Source organism: Octopus bimaculoides, chromosome 7, assembly GCF_001194135.2.
Source record: "Octopus bimaculoides isolate UCB-OBI-ISO-001 chromosome 7, ASM119413v2, whole genome shotgun sequence".
NCBI classification, from domain to species: Eukaryota; Metazoa; Mollusca; class Cephalopoda; order Octopoda; family Octopodidae; genus Octopus; species Octopus bimaculoides.
The window spans coordinates 55,390,686-55,409,573 of NC_068987.1; the positions used below are offsets into that span (position 1 = coordinate 55,390,686).

An 18,888-nucleotide genomic window follows, 5' to 3' on the forward strand; every position below is an offset into this window, starting at 1 on the left:
GGGGGGGGGGGGGTTGTCTTTTGCCAAATGTTCTTCCTTTTGTCAAAACCTTGTCTATTTCCAAGGAAAGTAATATTTCCTCCTTGTATTTTGAATAAAGAATGGATCAATGGTCAGACACACTTTCATGGAAGATTGTAAACAAATGAATATTTTTGTGAGACAATGATATTTTTTTTTGTTAACAACACACACACCAAGACAAGAGGAATGCATACAATCATGCATGTGTGCACACAAAAATACACACATACATATATATATAACAGGCTTCTTCCAATTATACATACATACATACAAATGCAAAGTGTGTGTGTGTATAGATAATGTGTATACGTCTGTATGCACGTATGTGTTAGTGTTTATATGTACCTATATGTATACGATAATGCACGTACGTAAATATACATGTTTGTATATATTATATATATCTGTAGGAAAATAGACGTTAAAGGATGATGATGTATGTAGGTGTGTGTGTATATATACACACACACGCGCGCGCGTTTGTATTATACGTATATGTAATGTTTATATTGGTGTACACACACAATATTATTTAATTTTAGCTATAATTGATATATCATCACCTGATTGATAGAAGGTTACAATAGCAGATGAACTCCACTGGTGTGCAATCTTTCACCTCCTTAGCAGTACTTATTCTGCATCGAGAAAAAAGAAAATAAATCTAAAAAATACTTAAGTCCCTTTTTGCTGAAATTCCATTCATTTGTCTTTCTCCCTTTCACATAATATTTTATTAGACATCAGTTGTTGAATATTGTTAACATGGTATGTTGAAATCTATGAATGTCATCACATATCATCAAGTGGTAATTTAAACTGTTTTTAGTTTCTAGATTTCAGTCTGGTTATTTGATGTGTTCATTTTCCCTTTATCTATTTGGTAAATACAATTTGTTCTTAAACTTACATTTAGCCTCGAGTTAATATTATTCAGGACCATCACCTTTTCTTTTAAATGTCTTTCTAGAGATGAAGTCCCAGCTAAACATTGTTAAAATAAAACCATTTACCGAATGAAACAGCTAAAAAAAATACTAAAAATAAATAAATAAAACAGAAAAACCGAGAGAGTGGGTGAGAGAGAGAGAGAGAGAGAGAGGTAAAAAGAAAGAAAGAAATCTGAACACAAAGAAAAGCTAACTGTGCAGTCACTGTCGATTGTCAAAGAAATTGGAGTTATCTCCCATATTTCCAACCGAGGGAAGACTATGTTCCGTTTGATGTGGTAAGTTATTTTTTCTCTTCAAATCTCAAGCGATGTTATCTAAATTTCCGAACAACTTACATGTTTTTATGTTTTCCGTAGTCACTTTTATCACTTCTAAGGAGATGACCGCTTTAAAAATTATATTACATTGATAAAATGCCTCGTTCTTACTGCTTAATGTATTCAACGTGGTTGCAAGCGGTTTCACTGACATTTTTCACCAATGGCTTTTCACTGAGTTTGATTCATGTAAATATTTCCCCGTAAACACACCATCATATCTGCGGTTTGCTGGCAGATATATGACTGAGTTAGCTTATTCAATATTTGAAAAACAGAAGAAAAAACACGTCAAAATATCAACTAACAATAGTTATGTTGATAAAAAAACGCAGCAACTTCAGGCAGAACTAGGAGATACTAGATCTACCCCAAATCTGCACGGAATTACGTACATGTAATATGTAATAATGATTAATATTTGCCTGTCGGAAGACGGAGCGTTATGGAAAATAAAATCTATTTCGTTCCCGAAATACACTGGTGTTCAATCTCATATATCTATGAGTCTGTGTAGTATTTTTGTGTGGTGGGTTTTAAATATATTGACTAGAATACGTTATATATGTACTATACACCTACATACACGCAATACATACAAATATATATGTGTGTGAACAGGGTTTAAAAAATATACTGACTAGAATATTTTCTCTGAACTCCGACTACATGAAAATGTCAGGCTTAAGCTTCCTGCTTGTATGTGTATATTATATATATAATATACATTGAGATGAGTATTCATCTTTCAGTGAATGTTTATTTCTCTGTTGATTGTTTATAATTGGAGAGGAAAAAGTCGTATGCTTCTAGCTCTCTCTCTCTCTCTCTCTCTCTCTCTCTCTCTCCTCTTATGCATACACACACTTTGACACACACACGTATTGAAATATACAGACATCACATACAAACTTTTCCCCCTAGAAATGCCTTAAAAGCAGAATAACAAAATATATATCGTGAACAGTGGTATAATAATTAGAAGAAAAGTGTTATCTCTCTCTTCTGTATGTGTGTGTGTGTATATATATATATATATATATATATATATATATATATATACACACACACACGCATATACATAATATGCAAGGTACTTCGCAGTTACGCAAATTTTTTATAGCATATATAATTTGAAAATTACAGAAACTATATATTTCTACAGGAAAATCTAAACCGTATTTCTCTCTCTCTCTGATTTCCGTTTATGTATTTATTATTTATTTCCTTTATAAATGAAGTGCGATCTTGCTGAATTTAACTGTCCATCAGGAGTGTGTTTGTTTGTTTAATTTAGCCATTTCTATTTTTCTTCCTGTATTTTGTGTTTCTTTATTATTATTTTGTACTCTTAACAGAAAGATGTTTTCCTTTTTTCTTCTTCTTTTGCTGGATGTTATTGTTTGTATAGTGAAGCCAGCAAGCTGTAGAGAGTTTGTTTGAAAGCGCGGAATTAAGTTCTAGTGGGTGACAAGAGAAAAAAGAGGCCTGGTGCTGCTCCTGCCCCCCAGCATACAGATGTTGGCGGGCGGCTGCCAACTTCTTTGTTTCTCTTTACTTTAACTTCTTTTCTTCCTCTCTCAAAGCACTGGCGTCGTCATTAACCCTGCCTTTTATTTTTCATCTCTTTTTTCTTCTTCGTCTTAAGAATATTGTCACTACCACCACTACTACCACTACAGCGACTAGCGTTATTATTATTATTATTATTATTATTATCATTGTTGTTGTTGTTTTGCCGTTCGTAATATTTACTGCTTTCATTTATCGTAAACATTGGTCTTAATTTCTGTGTGCGTCAATACCGATTTGATTTATTTGTGTCTGTTAAGGCAATAATATAGAGAGCTACAGCGCTCCTGTTTATAATCTGAACTTGTTGGGTTTGTATTTTGTCTGCTTGCTTACTTTCTTGAAAACACTGACGCATTTGTAACTATCATCACACTATAGCTAACGATTATTACGTTAAAGTATTCTATTATATATTTTTTACCAAGGAACTTTAACGAGAAATCTCTCCCTCCATCTCTCTCTCTCATATGTATATAGTGAAAATACTGAGGTAAAACGAGGTATATCCAATTTGCACATTATTCTGTTTCGTTAAAGAATCGCCCCCCCCCATGTTCACCTAAGAATGTTTTCATGAACAAACTTCATCCATTTATACTTTCCCCATACAACTACACTATTGAGTGATCACTATATGTGTTATATTTATGACTGCGTGTCTGTGTGAATTTGCACTGATACACACAGACTTTCCAAATCTTTGTTTAGATACAGGTGCGAATGTTTTGTTGCTAAGCGCATGCGTACCACATCTCTAATAGGTAAAGTCCGAATTGGGTTCGAACGACCTGGCCATCCCTTTTCTATTTTCAGTTTGGAAAATTGACAAATGAAGTACTTTACTCCAAGCTTAGCCTGCGAGAAAGCTGCAAGTGTGCCTGGAGCAGGCACATTGAAACGCGAAAACTTCTGAAAGAGTATTTGTTTTTATATATATATATATATATATATATATATATATATAATGTGTGAAGGAGGGAGTCCGCGCGCCTTTATTATATTAAAATGTGACAATTTACCCGAGTTTCACTTCACATTTGGTCGCAAATGCGAATTTTATGTCTCTTGTATATTGTGTGTGCTTGTAGGCTTTTTGTACAACACTCGCGTTATGGTGTTTATTTTTGTGTTCATCCTTAATGAATCCCTAATACCTTGTGTATTTAAATATTTAGCCAACCTCTGAAGATGAAAATGCTTTCAAGTGCGTTCTGGAAAATCGCAAAAATCATTCCACTGAAATATATCTCAAACACAATAACTGATCTGTATCAGTCTGCTCTTTCTCTCACCCCCCCTCCCCTCACACATGGTAGCAAGAGCCTCACTTGATAGTGCATTCTGTCTCTGTGTTGAATTTATGGAACAGGTTGATTCACTCTAGCCGTCATACGCACCTTAAAACCAGAATCGAGACCCAGTGACTTGGCAGACTCTAGTCTGAGGTTGACCAAATCACAAAAGTGATCTTGGTACTGCATGCAGGTAACAAAGGGAGGTAAGGCAATATGGAATATAAAGCATTCTGCATGAAATCACAGTATAAGATGAGCTAATTTGAATTTCTTTGTTAGTGAGCAAGTGATTCTTTCATCACCTTGTCCATACACCCAAAGCATTATACTGTACATACACAGCAAAATTCTCAAATTTTTCTTTTTATTCCAACTACCATACACATTCACCAAATTCAAGTTGCTCCAACTTTGTTAAATAGGAGAGTATTTCATTCATTTGTCTGTCATCCATTTTTTCATGCTTGCATGGGTTGGATGGAGAATATTTAAGGTAGCATTTTAAAACTGAATGCCCTTTCTGTCTCCCATCCTAATCTGTTTTTCAAAGTTGGGGATTTTGTATTCTATTGAAGCAACAGGTCATAATAACAATAGAGAAACTAGAAAACACACAGGAAGTCAGTGAGGGGGGGGGGCAGAGAGAGTAAGAGAGACAGACAGACAGACTCAAAGTATTGAAGTAGGTGGTTGTTTATAGATGTTTCCATTACTTTTGAAATGTTGGAAGTGAAAGCAACAGGGATTTAAGGTAGCAGAATCAGAAATAGCTCTTCTTTGGGAATAGGACATTTCATGTCCCCACAGATTAGAAGAGATCCTTGTTGTGAAGGAGAAGAAAAAAGTCAAAGAATTTGGTGAGGATAGGAGCAAAATCTGGAGCACAATGTGATGACCTGAAAACTTACTATCCAGAATCAGTTTCCATACTTACAGGCACATTGTTCTTTCTTCTCTTTGTCTCTGCTCTACAGAACTAACAAGCTTTATGCACTTCTGTCTCAACCCACCCATTTATCTCTCCTTTTCTTTCCTATTCTCTTACTCTGTTAGACATTGAACAAAACACTTTTACCCAATAATTTTTGTTGTGAATAGGTGTTCACTTACAGAAGTTCAAGCTGAACACCAACAACATTAGTTCCACCATTCAGGAGGTCACATGCACTGGCTAAACTGATAAATTATTCTCACAATGTTTACTATGGAAACACTTTTGAGACTGTAGACCAACACTAATTTTTTTTAGCAATATTTTTCTTAAACTTTTGTAATGTTGAATAAGTAACATGAAAATGGAATTATATCTATAACATCAAAACAGCTACATTAGCTAGTTCAATCAGAATCTGTCTTCACACTCTCCAACTGAGAGTCATTAATGTGGGACTCGTTTAGAGTTCACTCTTTCTTTTATCTGTTAACATTTGGTCTGGCTGATATTTACATTTAATACTGGGAAATATATTCTTTGAATTTGATGCACCCCACAATGAATGGATACTGGGTGGCAGTAAAGGGAATGGTGTTTATTGATGACAGAGATCATCACAAGGTATTACTTAAAATTATTCCCCACAAATATGGTGTGACTGAGTTATCATTTTGCACAGTATAGAAAATGTATACTTAGCCTTTTGCAGTTAAGTCTATATATACAGCAAGAATCCCTGAAAACTAAGATCTTTGTTTATCCCTTGACAAAACTCCATTCACCACTATTCAATTTTTTTTTCACTAGTCAATCCAGCTTTTCTCAAGAACATCAAACAAATATAAGCTCTTTGTATGTTTGAACTTAATCTCCACAAATTCCTCAATAAAATTCCAGACAAATTGCACACACTGGAATATATTTCCAGAAATAATAACCTCCTGCTTGACTGGTCGGTGTTATTAAGTTTTGGATAGCCTGGTTTGGGTCTTGGGGGATCCTGATTTAAGACATCTGCATGTATTTCTTGCAAGAATGCCTGTATAATTCAATATGTCAAATATACTTGAAGTTAAATATATTACATGTATCACAATGATCTGGGCATAAAATTTTTTTTTTTTTTCCTTGCATTTTTAAAATGTCTGTATGAATGAAATAAATATTAATATTAATCATTGGAACTGTATTTTCATGTATACGTCATCAAAAATTTGTATTTGAATGGCTGAAGTAACTAGGAATTACAATATGTGTATGTGTGTGCTCGCATATATATATATGTATGTGTATATATATATGAGAGAGAGAAAGAAAGAAAGAGAGGAATGTTTGTGAAAAAGTTCAATTTGGTTAATCCGTTATTGAAATGTATGGTAGTATGTTTTATATCTTCTTTTTCATCATGTGTGATATAATCCTTTAAGCTCTTATCTATAATCCTCTGTGATAAATAAAGCTATGATCTTAGAATGCCAGTAAGTAAAATTTAGATTTCTTATGCTGGTACTTATTTTGTCAGATCCCACATTGTTTAATGTCTCTTATTTATATTTTTATCCATGATCTTCACATTCCAGTTCCAGTTTTACCATTTATTTTCATTGTTTTCTGTTGCAACTTTCTACTTCATTGCTTTGGTTTAATTAATAAAATTAGCACCACCACCACCATCAGAAGAAACTCTACTTGTTGCTCCACAGGCTAGAGATAGCAGCTAAATTTCCCTCATATCACACACTATCTTATAATAATAAAAAGGGAGGAGCATATTAGATAATGTTCTTTTAGATACTCTACAGTTAGGATTGTCATTAGTTAAAATACTTTTGATCATAAGTCTGCTTGATCAGTGTTAACCCAAGCCTGAACAAGAACAGGTAAGTAGTTTGTGCAAATGCTAGAAAGCTTCAGTCTAAGCTTTTCAGCATCTAGCATTATGCCCCCCACAGTTCAGAGTTCAAATCTTGGTGCAGTCAGCTTTGCTTTTTATCAATTTGGAGTTATTAAAAAACGTAAATATTCATCCTGGAACCGAACTAGAAACTGTTGGCTTCATTTAAAAGCACAGTGATTTGAATTGAGTCTTTTGCAACCAAGTTATAAAATCTTGGTGACTTCTATAGCTTTTCATATTCTCTTCCCTATCTTTGACTTTTTTGTATATGTCATCACCCTTGTTGTTTTAATGTCCATTTTTTTCATGCTTGCTTGGGTGGCATGGAGTTCATTGAAGCTGGATTTCTGTGGCTTGGTACTATTCCTGTTACCTATCCTCATCTGTCACAAAGCAAGATAATATTTCCCCATAGTCAGATTGGAAATGAATGACACGACTTGTATAATAGGGATGCTCATTTATACCTGCTGTGCAATATCAGGACAAGGAAATGTACCCTAACTTGTGTGTGTGTTTATGACTTGTTACTATTTACGAATGTTTGTTACTAGCTTAGTAAATTATTTCCATGTAAACAATTTATGATGTTCACTTTTGGCCCTTAGCCTTGCAACTACTCTGGTGATTGTCTTCAATGCCGGTGACTTGAAAGTATGCACACAGTACACTCTAGTGGTTGATGTTAAGGTCATCCAGCTATAGAAACCATATGAAAGTCGGTATTGGGAACATGATGCAGTCCTTCAACTTGTCAGATTCTGATGTGCCAATGCACCCTTATTCTTTTTGACTCTTTTTGTGTCTTATTCTGTGTACTGTACTTGTACTTCAAGCATTCATTGCTGTCTTTTTTACTTGACTTATGCATCTGCCTTCTGTCTCCCCTTTTAACCTCTTTTCCAATGAGTTTTTGTATATCTGAGTACTCATTAGTATTAATATTATTTTAAGCTATTCAACCCATGTTGCATGGGCTGAACAACATGGAAGCCAGATGTGAAATGATGATAATAAATTCATTACAAACTGTTCTTACATTACTTGCTTACAGCCTTTTCTTTATGAGCATTCATGTTACTAGGGGTAATTTTGCTCTAGCAAAAATTTTTACTCTAGGATACCCTTCTTTGTAAGAATATCCTATTCATTAAGTAACAGTTAGACAATTTTTTTGCCCATCAGGCAAACCAAAGCAACAATATAACAATAATAAGGAAAAAGTTTTGTGACCATGTTATTTATTCTGTCTAGTGAATTAACTAAAATTTCTCTCCTAATATTTCTCAAATATGCAGAACTCTTCATCTATCTGTCTCATTATAAATTATTGTTATCTTGTTGCATTCAAAGATGATAATATGTAGGTTCCATTTCCACTTATTTTTTCATCAGCCGATTTACTTGCACAATTTTATTGATTACCTATTAAGCCACTTAAAACAATTCAAGCTCAAACATACTAAACTTTTTTCATTATTTGCCTAACTAACAAATATATTAAATTGATTACAAAACCAATGTTTCCATACATTACTAAAATAACCCCATGAGTCATACTGAAGTATAAAAGATGTTGACTAAGTAATACTGATGAAATGGCTTAAAACATGGTTTGTTTGAAAGATGTCATATCCTTCATGTGTAAGCTGTGAAACCATTTGCCAGGGATCATGGTAGGATATTGTTTAGTTTCTTTCAGTCCTGCTTAAAAGTGCTCCTATAGCTGGACAACTGTGTTTGATATCAAGGCATAGTGTATCAATATTTATATTACCCGTTTTCTTCCTTTTTTAAGGAGGAGATAAGGGAGATTTTTATTTTGCTATTTCTGGCAGAATAAAAGCTTTGCTTTGGCTCACTCCTCATTTGTTGTTATCATCACTAGTTTTCAGGTTTGCACCCATTCTGTTATTTCTCTTTGATAGAATACCATTTTATTATCTAAAGAGATAGAATTTGAGCTTCACACTGTCAAATATTAATGAAGTGCCTCATCTACTCACATACACATTGTGTCATCTCATATTATTGAGATCTAAGAGTTTTCAGCATACGATAGGATATGAATTGCCAACTTGACTCTTCATCTGGCAGGTTAACATCCTACCAGCTCAGCCAGCAGGTTTTAAATATTAATTGTACTTTAATCACTTAGTCTTTTCTTTCCTTCCCATCTGCTTACAGTTTTCCTTGCTCACTCAGTTTGTCTGTCTGTCTATCCCTCTCACACACGCACATTATGGCCATTGTTGAATAGTTAAAACTGAGGTTTCAAAACAGAAAGCCCTTTAAAATAGTCACTATTAAGAAAAAAAATTACGTTATCAAAGAACACTGTCTGTTTTGTTAGGTGGCAGTTTCTTTTGTCTCATATACATTTGAAGCATTTGTTTTAATGCATTATGTAATATTGTTGTTTTGCTCAGGTGAACTCTGATCCAGCAAACCTGTATCCAAAGGCAGTCCAGCATACCAACAGCTATCATATACTATATTTCTTTTTATTTTTTATTTTTTATTTTTAAGGCACTAAAGTATTTTTTTAGGTTTATCTGGCTGCTATTTCTAACAGCTTGAGTGACTATGTAGAGGTCCTTCATTGGTTCATTGTTGATGGTGTTTGTATAAGTAGTTCATGTATGTATAAAATATCTCTGAAAAGTCTTAAAAAACACCAAGCAGATGCTAAAAGTATGTACATATTAGCTTTATAATTCATCCCCTTCCCTACATGAACACAATGACTTGTTCTTAAGCAAGAAAGGAAAACCTTCTTTATCTGTTGTCGGTTTTTATTTTGTTTCCAGCATTGCTTTTTATGTAGAATAAAATGGTTTACCTGTATTTCTTCTTAATTTTGATTTATATAATTATGATATATGTTTACTAGTGCCTGGTGTGATACCTTGTCGTATAGAAGTTGGTGTAATGTCTTATTGTTATCACTAGTTCATTGGTATCTTCTTTTTCTTTTACTTGTTTCAATCATTTGATTGCAGCCATTTTGGGGTACTGCCTTGAAGGGCTTTTAGTCAACCAATTTGACCACAGGACTTTTTTAAAGCCTGGTACTTATTCTATTGGTCCCTGTTGCCGAACTGCTAAGTTACGGGTACATAAACACACAAACATCGGTTGTCAAGCAGTGGTGGAGGACAGACTCAAAGACACACACACACACACACACACACACACACACACACACACACACACACACACACATATATGAGAGGCGTCTTTCAGTTTTTGTCTACCAAATCCACTCAAAAGTCTTTGGTTGGCGCTAGACTATTGTAGAAGACACTTGCCCAAGGTGCCACAGTGGGACTGAACTCAGAACCATGTCGTTGGGAAGCATATTTTATTTTAAATATAAAACCACACCAAGTAGCTCAGTTGTATTGCATCTGCAAATTTCCTGTTGCCAGTTTGAGTACTTGTTTCTATTTTTATAATTTTCAAAGAGTTAATATGGGGGTTTATGAACTTTTATGGTCATAGTAGATTGTGTGCTCATGTGAGGTTTATTTTTGTTGTGGCTTTAAAGTTTTGAAGTGCTTAAAGTGTTACTTGGGCATCAGTCAGTCACGTTATATTTGCAGGGTGTCTTACTCTGTCAAATAATCATTGATATGATACCTTAGACCAACAATTCCCAACCTTTTTTTGAACCACAGACTGATTTCATGCAAGACAACTTTTTCATGGACTGAGGGACCATGTGCATAACAATAAAGTGCCTAATATATAATTTAATTATGACATATATTACATATATAACTCAAAAACACCCTGCAGAATATGATAGTCTATAAAAAGGAATAAAATTTATTCTTCCTGTGCAGCCCAGTGCCAAATGAGCCATGGCATGGTACTGGTTCACAGCTCAGTAGTTGAAACTCCTGCCTTAGACTTATATTCTTCTATTCAATTTTTTAATTATGAGATATTTAATAATGAATCACAGTGATGCTAATAACTAAAAACAATGATGAAATACTAATAATAATGGTTTCTGGTTTACTTACATGGCCAGCAGTCATGTGTGGAAGGGGTTAGTTGATAATATTGACCCTAGTATTTGATTAGTATTTAGTTATATTGATCCTATAGGGATGAAAGGTAAAGTTTATGTCTGCTGGATTTCAACTCAGAGCATAAAAATCTGGAACAAATGCCATAAGGCATTATCTTCTGATGGTCTAATGATTCTACCAGCCTGTGGTTGTAATAATAATTCTTTTTATTATAGGTACAGGGCCTGGAATTTTAGTGGTAGGGGAACCAGTTGATTATGTTGACTCCAGTGCTTAACTGCTACTTATTTCATTGACCCTGGAATTTGAACTTTAGAATGTAAAGAATCAGAAAAGAATGTCACTAAGCATTTTGTCTGACATGCTAGCAATCCAGCCAGCCTGCCACATTGATAATTGTAATCATACATAAATAATGATTATTTCTTTAATAGTAGCAATAACAACAACAATAGACCTGAAAGATGTTCATTACACAAAGTACTAAAATATATATATAAAAAAAAGATCGATAATTTTAAACTGAATGCTTGCAATTGAATTTGTAATGCAGGTTGAAGAAATGGTCTGGTGTTTTGTTCACTTGTTTATTGCATTTATAAATGGTTGTGAATAACGTTGAACTTTATTATTACTATTTGCCTTTTGCCTTTTGGGGTCGATAAATTAAGTACGAGTGAAACTCTGGGGTTGATGTAATCGCCTAGCCCCCTCCCCCAAAATTGCAGGCCTTGTCCCTATAGTGGAAAAGATTGTTATTATTAGTATTATTAAGGTTGTGAGCTGGCAGAATTGTTAGCACATTGGACAAAAATGCTTAGAGGCATTTCTTTTGATTCCTTACATTCTGAGTTCAAATTCTGCAGAGGTCGACTTTGCCTTTCGGCCTGGTGTTCAGAACCTAAATTAGTATGAAATTCTAACTGAAAGTTTTAATCAAAATAATTTTAAGACATTTGAATTTGTATCAGAATCAGAGTCAGTCTCAGGTAAGTTGATCTTCAAGGGGTTAACAATTATAAAAAAAAAAAAAAAAATTTGAGAAATGTTGCTGAAGGCAACAATGTCTACCATGTATCACATTATTCATCGAAAAACAGATTTGATATTTCCTGTTTCTCCAATACTTCTTTAGTATCCCTTATGGAAATGTTCATATCCAGCACTAAAAAATTAAGAGAATCCGAAAAACTCTCATCTGTAAAAAGTGTCACTGGGGATGTTTGCACTTCTTGCAGCATAAAGTTGTTTTTTTTTGAAGCTATGGGGTTAAAACATTTTCCACAGTTACTGGTAACAAAATTTTGAGTTATATCTGCTTTCCATGTTCAAAGAGTTAATGATTATATTGTAAATCCAAGTTTGAGAAGAAATTTAGATTTCTTGCTGTAAATGTTTATAGATATGAATGTAATTTTGTCATTCTGAGATCCTTAAGAGCAAAATCTTCTATGGTCTCTCTAGCAGATAAATCTCCCTCAAATCTCTCTCCGATCTTAAAAAGGGATATATTGGATAATGTAGTCGTTTGAATGGTCATCTTTGGAATGGTTTTCATCATCTTTTTGCTTGATCAAGGCTAAATCTGGAGCTAGATAACTACCACCATCCTGCAGTAAAACTGAGTTGTGTCTATATAAGAAACCAAGAAAAGCGAAAATTAAAATGTTTTTCCTAAGTGTAAAACTGCAAGTAGCAGCAAGTTGACCATCTCAAAAACTTGGACAAATGAAATGTGCGACAAAGCATAAGAAGATGCAGTTGTCTAAATTCTCTGCCTTTTCATGTTATCTTACAACCTATTTCTTAATCACCATCATCATCATATGTCCGCCTTCCATGCTGGCACGGAGTGTGGAAAATATGTTATCCATAAACTAGCATGTTTGCACTAATTTTTATGTATTGTTTCTTTGTGCCTTTTACTACTGTTTTGTCCATGCTAGTATGGCTTAGATGAGTATTTTATTAAGGCAGTTGATGAATATATAAGCGAAGTATTGTTTTACAGCTGGATGCCCTTCTTGTTGCCAACTGTTATCTGTTTTCCAAGTAAGCGGTCTCTTACTTCACACGTCTTTGAAGGTGCAAAGCAAATGGATGATTTGTTGACAGGAAGTGGACAACAACACCTGTCATAATGAACAACTTACGTAGAACACAAACATAAACAACCCCTCTCCCCACTCTCAAAGTTGTACTTTATTTTAAAGATATTTCAACACTAGTTGTGAAATCAAACACCTGTTGTAAATGTAGTGTGAAATCACTTTCTTTAGGTTCAATCATTTACTGCCACAGTATGCTATCAAATCTTGCCCGGACCCACATCCTACCATCTTAGAGAAGGATACCATGAGCAAGGTTTTCTCTGTTTTAGGTGTGTGTGTGTGTGTGTGTATAGTTATGGTATATTCTGTTAAGAACATAGTCGAGTACAGTAAAAAGCTCATTCACCTTCTGATTTACCCTGTGTTATCCAATGGTAGTATTATACGTACATCCAAGTTTGCGTTTGGTCATCTGTCACGTGTGAATAGGTAATTGAATAAATTGGAGTCAACAAGAAGGGGTACGGACGGACATTTATGTTTTAATCACTACAATTGTTGCGATTCAATGTAGTTTTTCAGGTGTGCATAATCAAGTACCTGCACACCTGGAAAACTCTGTTGTGTTAAAACAATTGTAGTGATTAAGAAATAAATGTCCAATCATACCCCTTCTTGTTGACTCCAATTTATTCAATTACTCACACACACACACACACACACACACACACACACACACACACACACACACATTGAAGCGATGGTCACTGATAGAGCTCTCTTGTTCTTAGGTTTGCTCACTCAGAGCTGAACTTGGGGTAAGCAAAGGTTATTCTTTAAAATTTTTGCATTGATTCAACAACCGCAATTAATATTGTTTTCAAAATTCGGCACAAGATCAACAATTTCGGGGGATGGGGCTTGTCGATTACAGAGGCCCTTAGTTTTAGTGACCTCTAAAGGATGACCAGTAAAGTCAACTTCTGTTGTATTTATTAATCACTGAAATTTCTATCCAAGGGAGATAACTTGTAAAAATTATTTATCTTAACATTCATATTTGAGTGAAAATGAGGCAGTTTACAGTAAGTGCATTTTCTATATGAATATGGGTATTTGGTCATGTGGTTTAGAAGTGTGCCTCTCACTCATAGTGATCCAAATTAAAGCCCACTGCATGGTAGCTTGGTCAGCCCCAACCCTTGAGAATAAAATTGGTTAGCAGGACAACTGTTGAAATCCGATGGCTTTTTAACTTGTAATTTGTATGCTTGTCATACTAATAAATATGATTAAATAACTGGAATATTCTTTATTGAAAAATGTGAACTCCATTAATTAATTCAATCAGTTAAATTCTATTAATTTATTTGCTTACAGTTTTGCTATGCATACTAGATATTTTATAAACTTAGCACATTTCCTGATTCCTATGATACTTTTTTTTTCCTGGAAAGATACTGAAGAACTTCCTACAAATTAAGTAAAGTTAATCGCCACATCAAAGTTATTACTAGTTTAACCCCAGGCAGATCTTCTCTCAGCTGGTTATTGAGCAGTCTTGCACCCTTGCACCGATAACCATTTGGCAGAAGATCTGCTAGGGGTTAAACTATTAGTAACACTTTGATGTAGCGATTAACTTTACTTGTTAGTATAGTTACTATTCTCATCTCTTCTTGAGATTTTACAACTAGCTACTTTGCTTGTTGCAAATCAGTGACTGATAGTCTCTTTGTTTACGATATATTGCTCACTGGAGTGGACTCTGACCATTTCTCTGGTGACCAGGAGTTCGCGACTGAGGATGAACATAGTTGCTCAAAACTGAGTCAGTCTCGTGATCCTCTCATCTGCTGGAGGAAGGTAGGGGTTAGCTCCCCATGCTAGCAATATATAGGTACAAGGTACAGAGCGGCAGAGGATCTGCCTGGGGTTAGACTAGTAGTAACAGGGAACAACCACTTTGATGTGGTGATTAACTTTACTTGTTAGTATAGTTACTACATGCATCTCTTCTTGAGATTTTACAACTTCCTACATATTATTAAAAGATTTGGTTGTAAAGTGGAGTTTAACAACTGGATCCTATCCTAAAAGTGTGCAGCCTAGTGATTGGAATGTTGCGCTCATGAGTGTGGCATCATGGTTTCAATTCCTGGACTGAGCAGTGCATTGTGATTATGACATTTCATTTCACATTGCTGCTGCCCACTCAGCTGTAAATGGGTAACCCATGTGATGGAGTAGTGTCCCATTCAAGAAGGATATTGTGATCTCAGTTACATATACACTGACCCTATGAGTTCTAGGACTTAAGTTTGTACTTATTTTTTTTTTTTTATCTTGTCGTCATTGAAAATTTTTCTCCAATATTATAAGCCTATATGTGATAAATATATTTGCAGTGTACTAATGGCAATTAGTTAGAAATTTGCAAGCGGTTACTAGTACCCAAATGCCATTTGTTTTGTTTGGTTTTTGTTGCAATTGACAGTGATGGTACTTCACATACCATTTGTAGATTGCAGAAGCACCATCAAAATAACCGTGAGTTATTTTAAATGACATTACTCTTCTTTGACCTTACACAATGGTAACTAAGCAGAGATTACTAACACGTCATTAGTGACAGCTGATTGCCAGTATGGGTCACTACCAACCAACCAGCCAACCAACCAACCAAATGATTTGGGAATCAAGAAAACTAGTATGGACATTAAAGAAACAAAGTTCTCATAATTGAAGGAAGACCAAAAATACCAATAGAAGGACAGTAACTACTAGACATGGAGCACCCCACTATACTGTTGTTTTGAGCTGTTGTCTGCAAAACAGCATAAAGATCCTAACTTTGTTAATCATCATCATCAACTTTTCCTTACTTGCATGGAGTTTATTGAGACAGATTTTCGATAGTTGGATACCCTTCCTGTAACCAGCCCTTATCGGTTTCCATGCACAGTGATATTTTCCAGTGTCAGACATGCTTTTACAGAATACTGGAGATGAATGACACTGATTTTATGACATTCATTTACAACTATCACACAATGTCAAGACAAGGAGACACAAACATACATATGTGCTCTTTCTCTCCCCATCTCACATATATGCATGCACACACAACAGGCTTCTTTCACTTTTTGTCTACCAAATCCACTCACAACGCTTTGGTTGCCTCGGGTTATAATAGAAAGCACCTGTCCAATGTGCCACACAGTAGGACTGAATGATGTGGTTGGGAAGCTGACTTCCTTAGTCACACTGCCATGCCTATGTATAGCCAAGACTTTAAAATAATACAGATATAGAAATGTGATGGATGACACCAAAAGTGAACTTCTCTATGAAGATAGTAATGACCTAGAAACAAACAGCAGTGATTGATGTGTTAGCAGATCTTATATTTAACATAAAGTAACCTAAACAAGGAGTCTTCAGCTGTCAGTGACAATCTCCAGAAACATATTTTAAATGAAAGCTTAGTCTTAAAATAGAGAGATAAAAGAACTTTATTTAATTTAATTCTTTCTCTCTCCCTTTGAAATTCATTGGGGCCTTGGGTGCATTGACAATCCTCCCTACTCCTCTATGTAGTAGAAATCAGTGGAGTGTAGAGATAGTCTGTACTTAGCAATTCCTTCAAAACACCTGTAGGCAAGCACTGTGAACTGTTTGTAGCAACCATACTTGGTAGTGGTATACTCATTTTTGTTGATGCACAACTATTTTTCATTTAAATGAGATTTGTTTTTCACAAAATAAATCTTTGATAATATGGTCATAAGAAACTATTTTCATGAAATACACCTTTCTAATTATAGGATGCTTTTTATCACTTGTAGCTTCTTATGGACCAGTTAATATGGTTACCTGATGCCTAGTGTAATACTTACATCTCACCTGTAGGTAACTCTGTTAAGAGTTCCCTCAGATATAAACATTCAGACCCAGGTCTTTGGTATGAAGATATTTTTTTTTGTGTCAGAGTTTCTTCCTTCTTTTCCTCCTCAAGTCTCCAGGTTGTTGGTACTATGGCACTGCTCTTCTTCCAGTGACTAAGCCATAAACATAGTTATAATAGTAATGGTTTAAAATTTTTGCACACAGCCAGTAGTTTTAGAGGGAGAGGGTTAGTCGATTGCATCAATCCCAATCTTACAGACTTTGAAAGGACGAAAGGCGAGGTTGACCTCCACAGTATTTGAACTTGGGATGTTATGAGCTGGAAGACATACTAATGATTCTGCTAATTTGATGATGATGATGATGATGATGACAGTAATAGTAATAATTTTTTTACATTGGTACAAGGCCAGGAACCTGTGAAGAGGGAACAGTAAAGTATACTAGCAGGACCAGTGAATATTTCATGGAATTAATGGTAAACTTATTGGGTTATTTCTGAAAACTTAATCCAAAAAACCTGAAAGCATAACCTGTGTTGTATCTGTATGGAAAGATAGTTGCTCATCTGCAACTCATTGGAAAGTGAAAAAATTGGAATATGATGATTACTTAATGCACTTTATATATACACTTTATGCACAATTTTATAGACTTAATACATCCCCAGCCCATCAGGAATCACCGCAGTGATGCTCAAAATATCTGGTGGTGTCGGCTATAGCCTAGTCACCCGTATAATTAACCAGGTGATATATGAAGGAGTCATACCCAATGACCAGTGTAGCAGCAACATAGTCAACTGCTACAAAGGTAAAGGTGACGCTTTAAATACAAATAATTACAGAGGTATCAAGTTGTTGGATCAGGTAATGAAGGTCACGGAGAGGGTCATAGCCCAACTAATTAGGGAGTCAGTCAGTTTAGATGAGATGCAGTTTGGGTTTGTGCCAAGGAAAAGCACCACTGATGCTATATTTCTGGTAAGACAGCTGCAGGAGAAATACCTAGCCAAAGATAAACCTCTGTACCTGGCTTTTGTTGACATGGAGAAAGCCTTTGACAGAGTCCCCCGATCCCTTATCTGGTGGTCAATGAGGAAACTAGGGGTAGATGAATGGTTAGTGAGAGCTGTGCAAGCCATGTACGGGGATGCTGTCAGTAAGGTGAGGGTTGGCAACGAGTACAGTGAAGAATTCCGAGTAGGGGTAGGGGTCCACCAAGGATCAGTCCTCATCCCCCTCTTATTCATCATAATCCTCCAGGCAATAACAGAGGAATTCAAGACAGGATGCCCCTGGGATCTCCTCTATGCCGATGACCTTGCCCTAATTGCTGAGTCACTATCAGAACTAGAGGAGAAGTTTCAGGTGTGGAAGCAAGGATTAGAATCGAAGGGCCTTAGAGTCAACCTAGCTAAGACCAAAGTCTTAATAAGTAGGAAGGCAGACAAACCACAAATCCCTTCAGGTAGATGGCCCTACTCAATCTGTAGAAAAGGCATAGGTAGAAACTCCATACGATGTACCTAGTGTAAGCTATGGACACGACACATAAGAGGTGCAGCAATATCAAAGGGAGGCTAACTGGGAAGGTAGTTTTTGTATGTGGCAAATGCTCAGGTGCTATAAACACTGAAAATGTGTAGAGAACAATTTCTTCCACATTCCAGAGAGAAAAACTAGATGTAGTTGATAGCTTCCGCTATCTGGGTGACCAAGTTAGTAGTGGGAGAGGGTGCGCTGAAAGTGTAGCTGCTAGAATAAGAATAGCCTGGGCAAAGCTCAGTGAGCTCCTACCTCTGCTGGCGACAAAGAGCCTCTCACTCAGAGTAAAAGGTAGACTGTATGACGCACGTGTACGAACAGCCATGCTACATGGCAGTGAAAC

At 35.5% G+C, this 18,888-nt stretch overlaps 1 protein-coding gene across 3 annotated transcripts in view; it reads left to right on the forward strand.

Moving 5' to 3' along the window:
- LOC106882657 (serine-rich adhesin for platelets) overlaps positions 1-18,888 on the forward strand; it is an 85,404-nt gene that overhangs the window by 54,211 nt on the left and 12,305 nt on the right. For 2 of the 3 annotated variants that reach the window (XM_052969698.1, XM_052969700.1), the window contains exon 3: positions 998-1,255. The exons of the other annotated variant lie outside the window; for it this stretch is intronic. The gene's annotated coding sequence lies outside the window, so the exon portion shown is untranslated. The remainder of the gene's footprint in view (positions 1-997; positions 1,256-18,888) is intronic. 3 annotated transcript variants of the gene reach the window in all.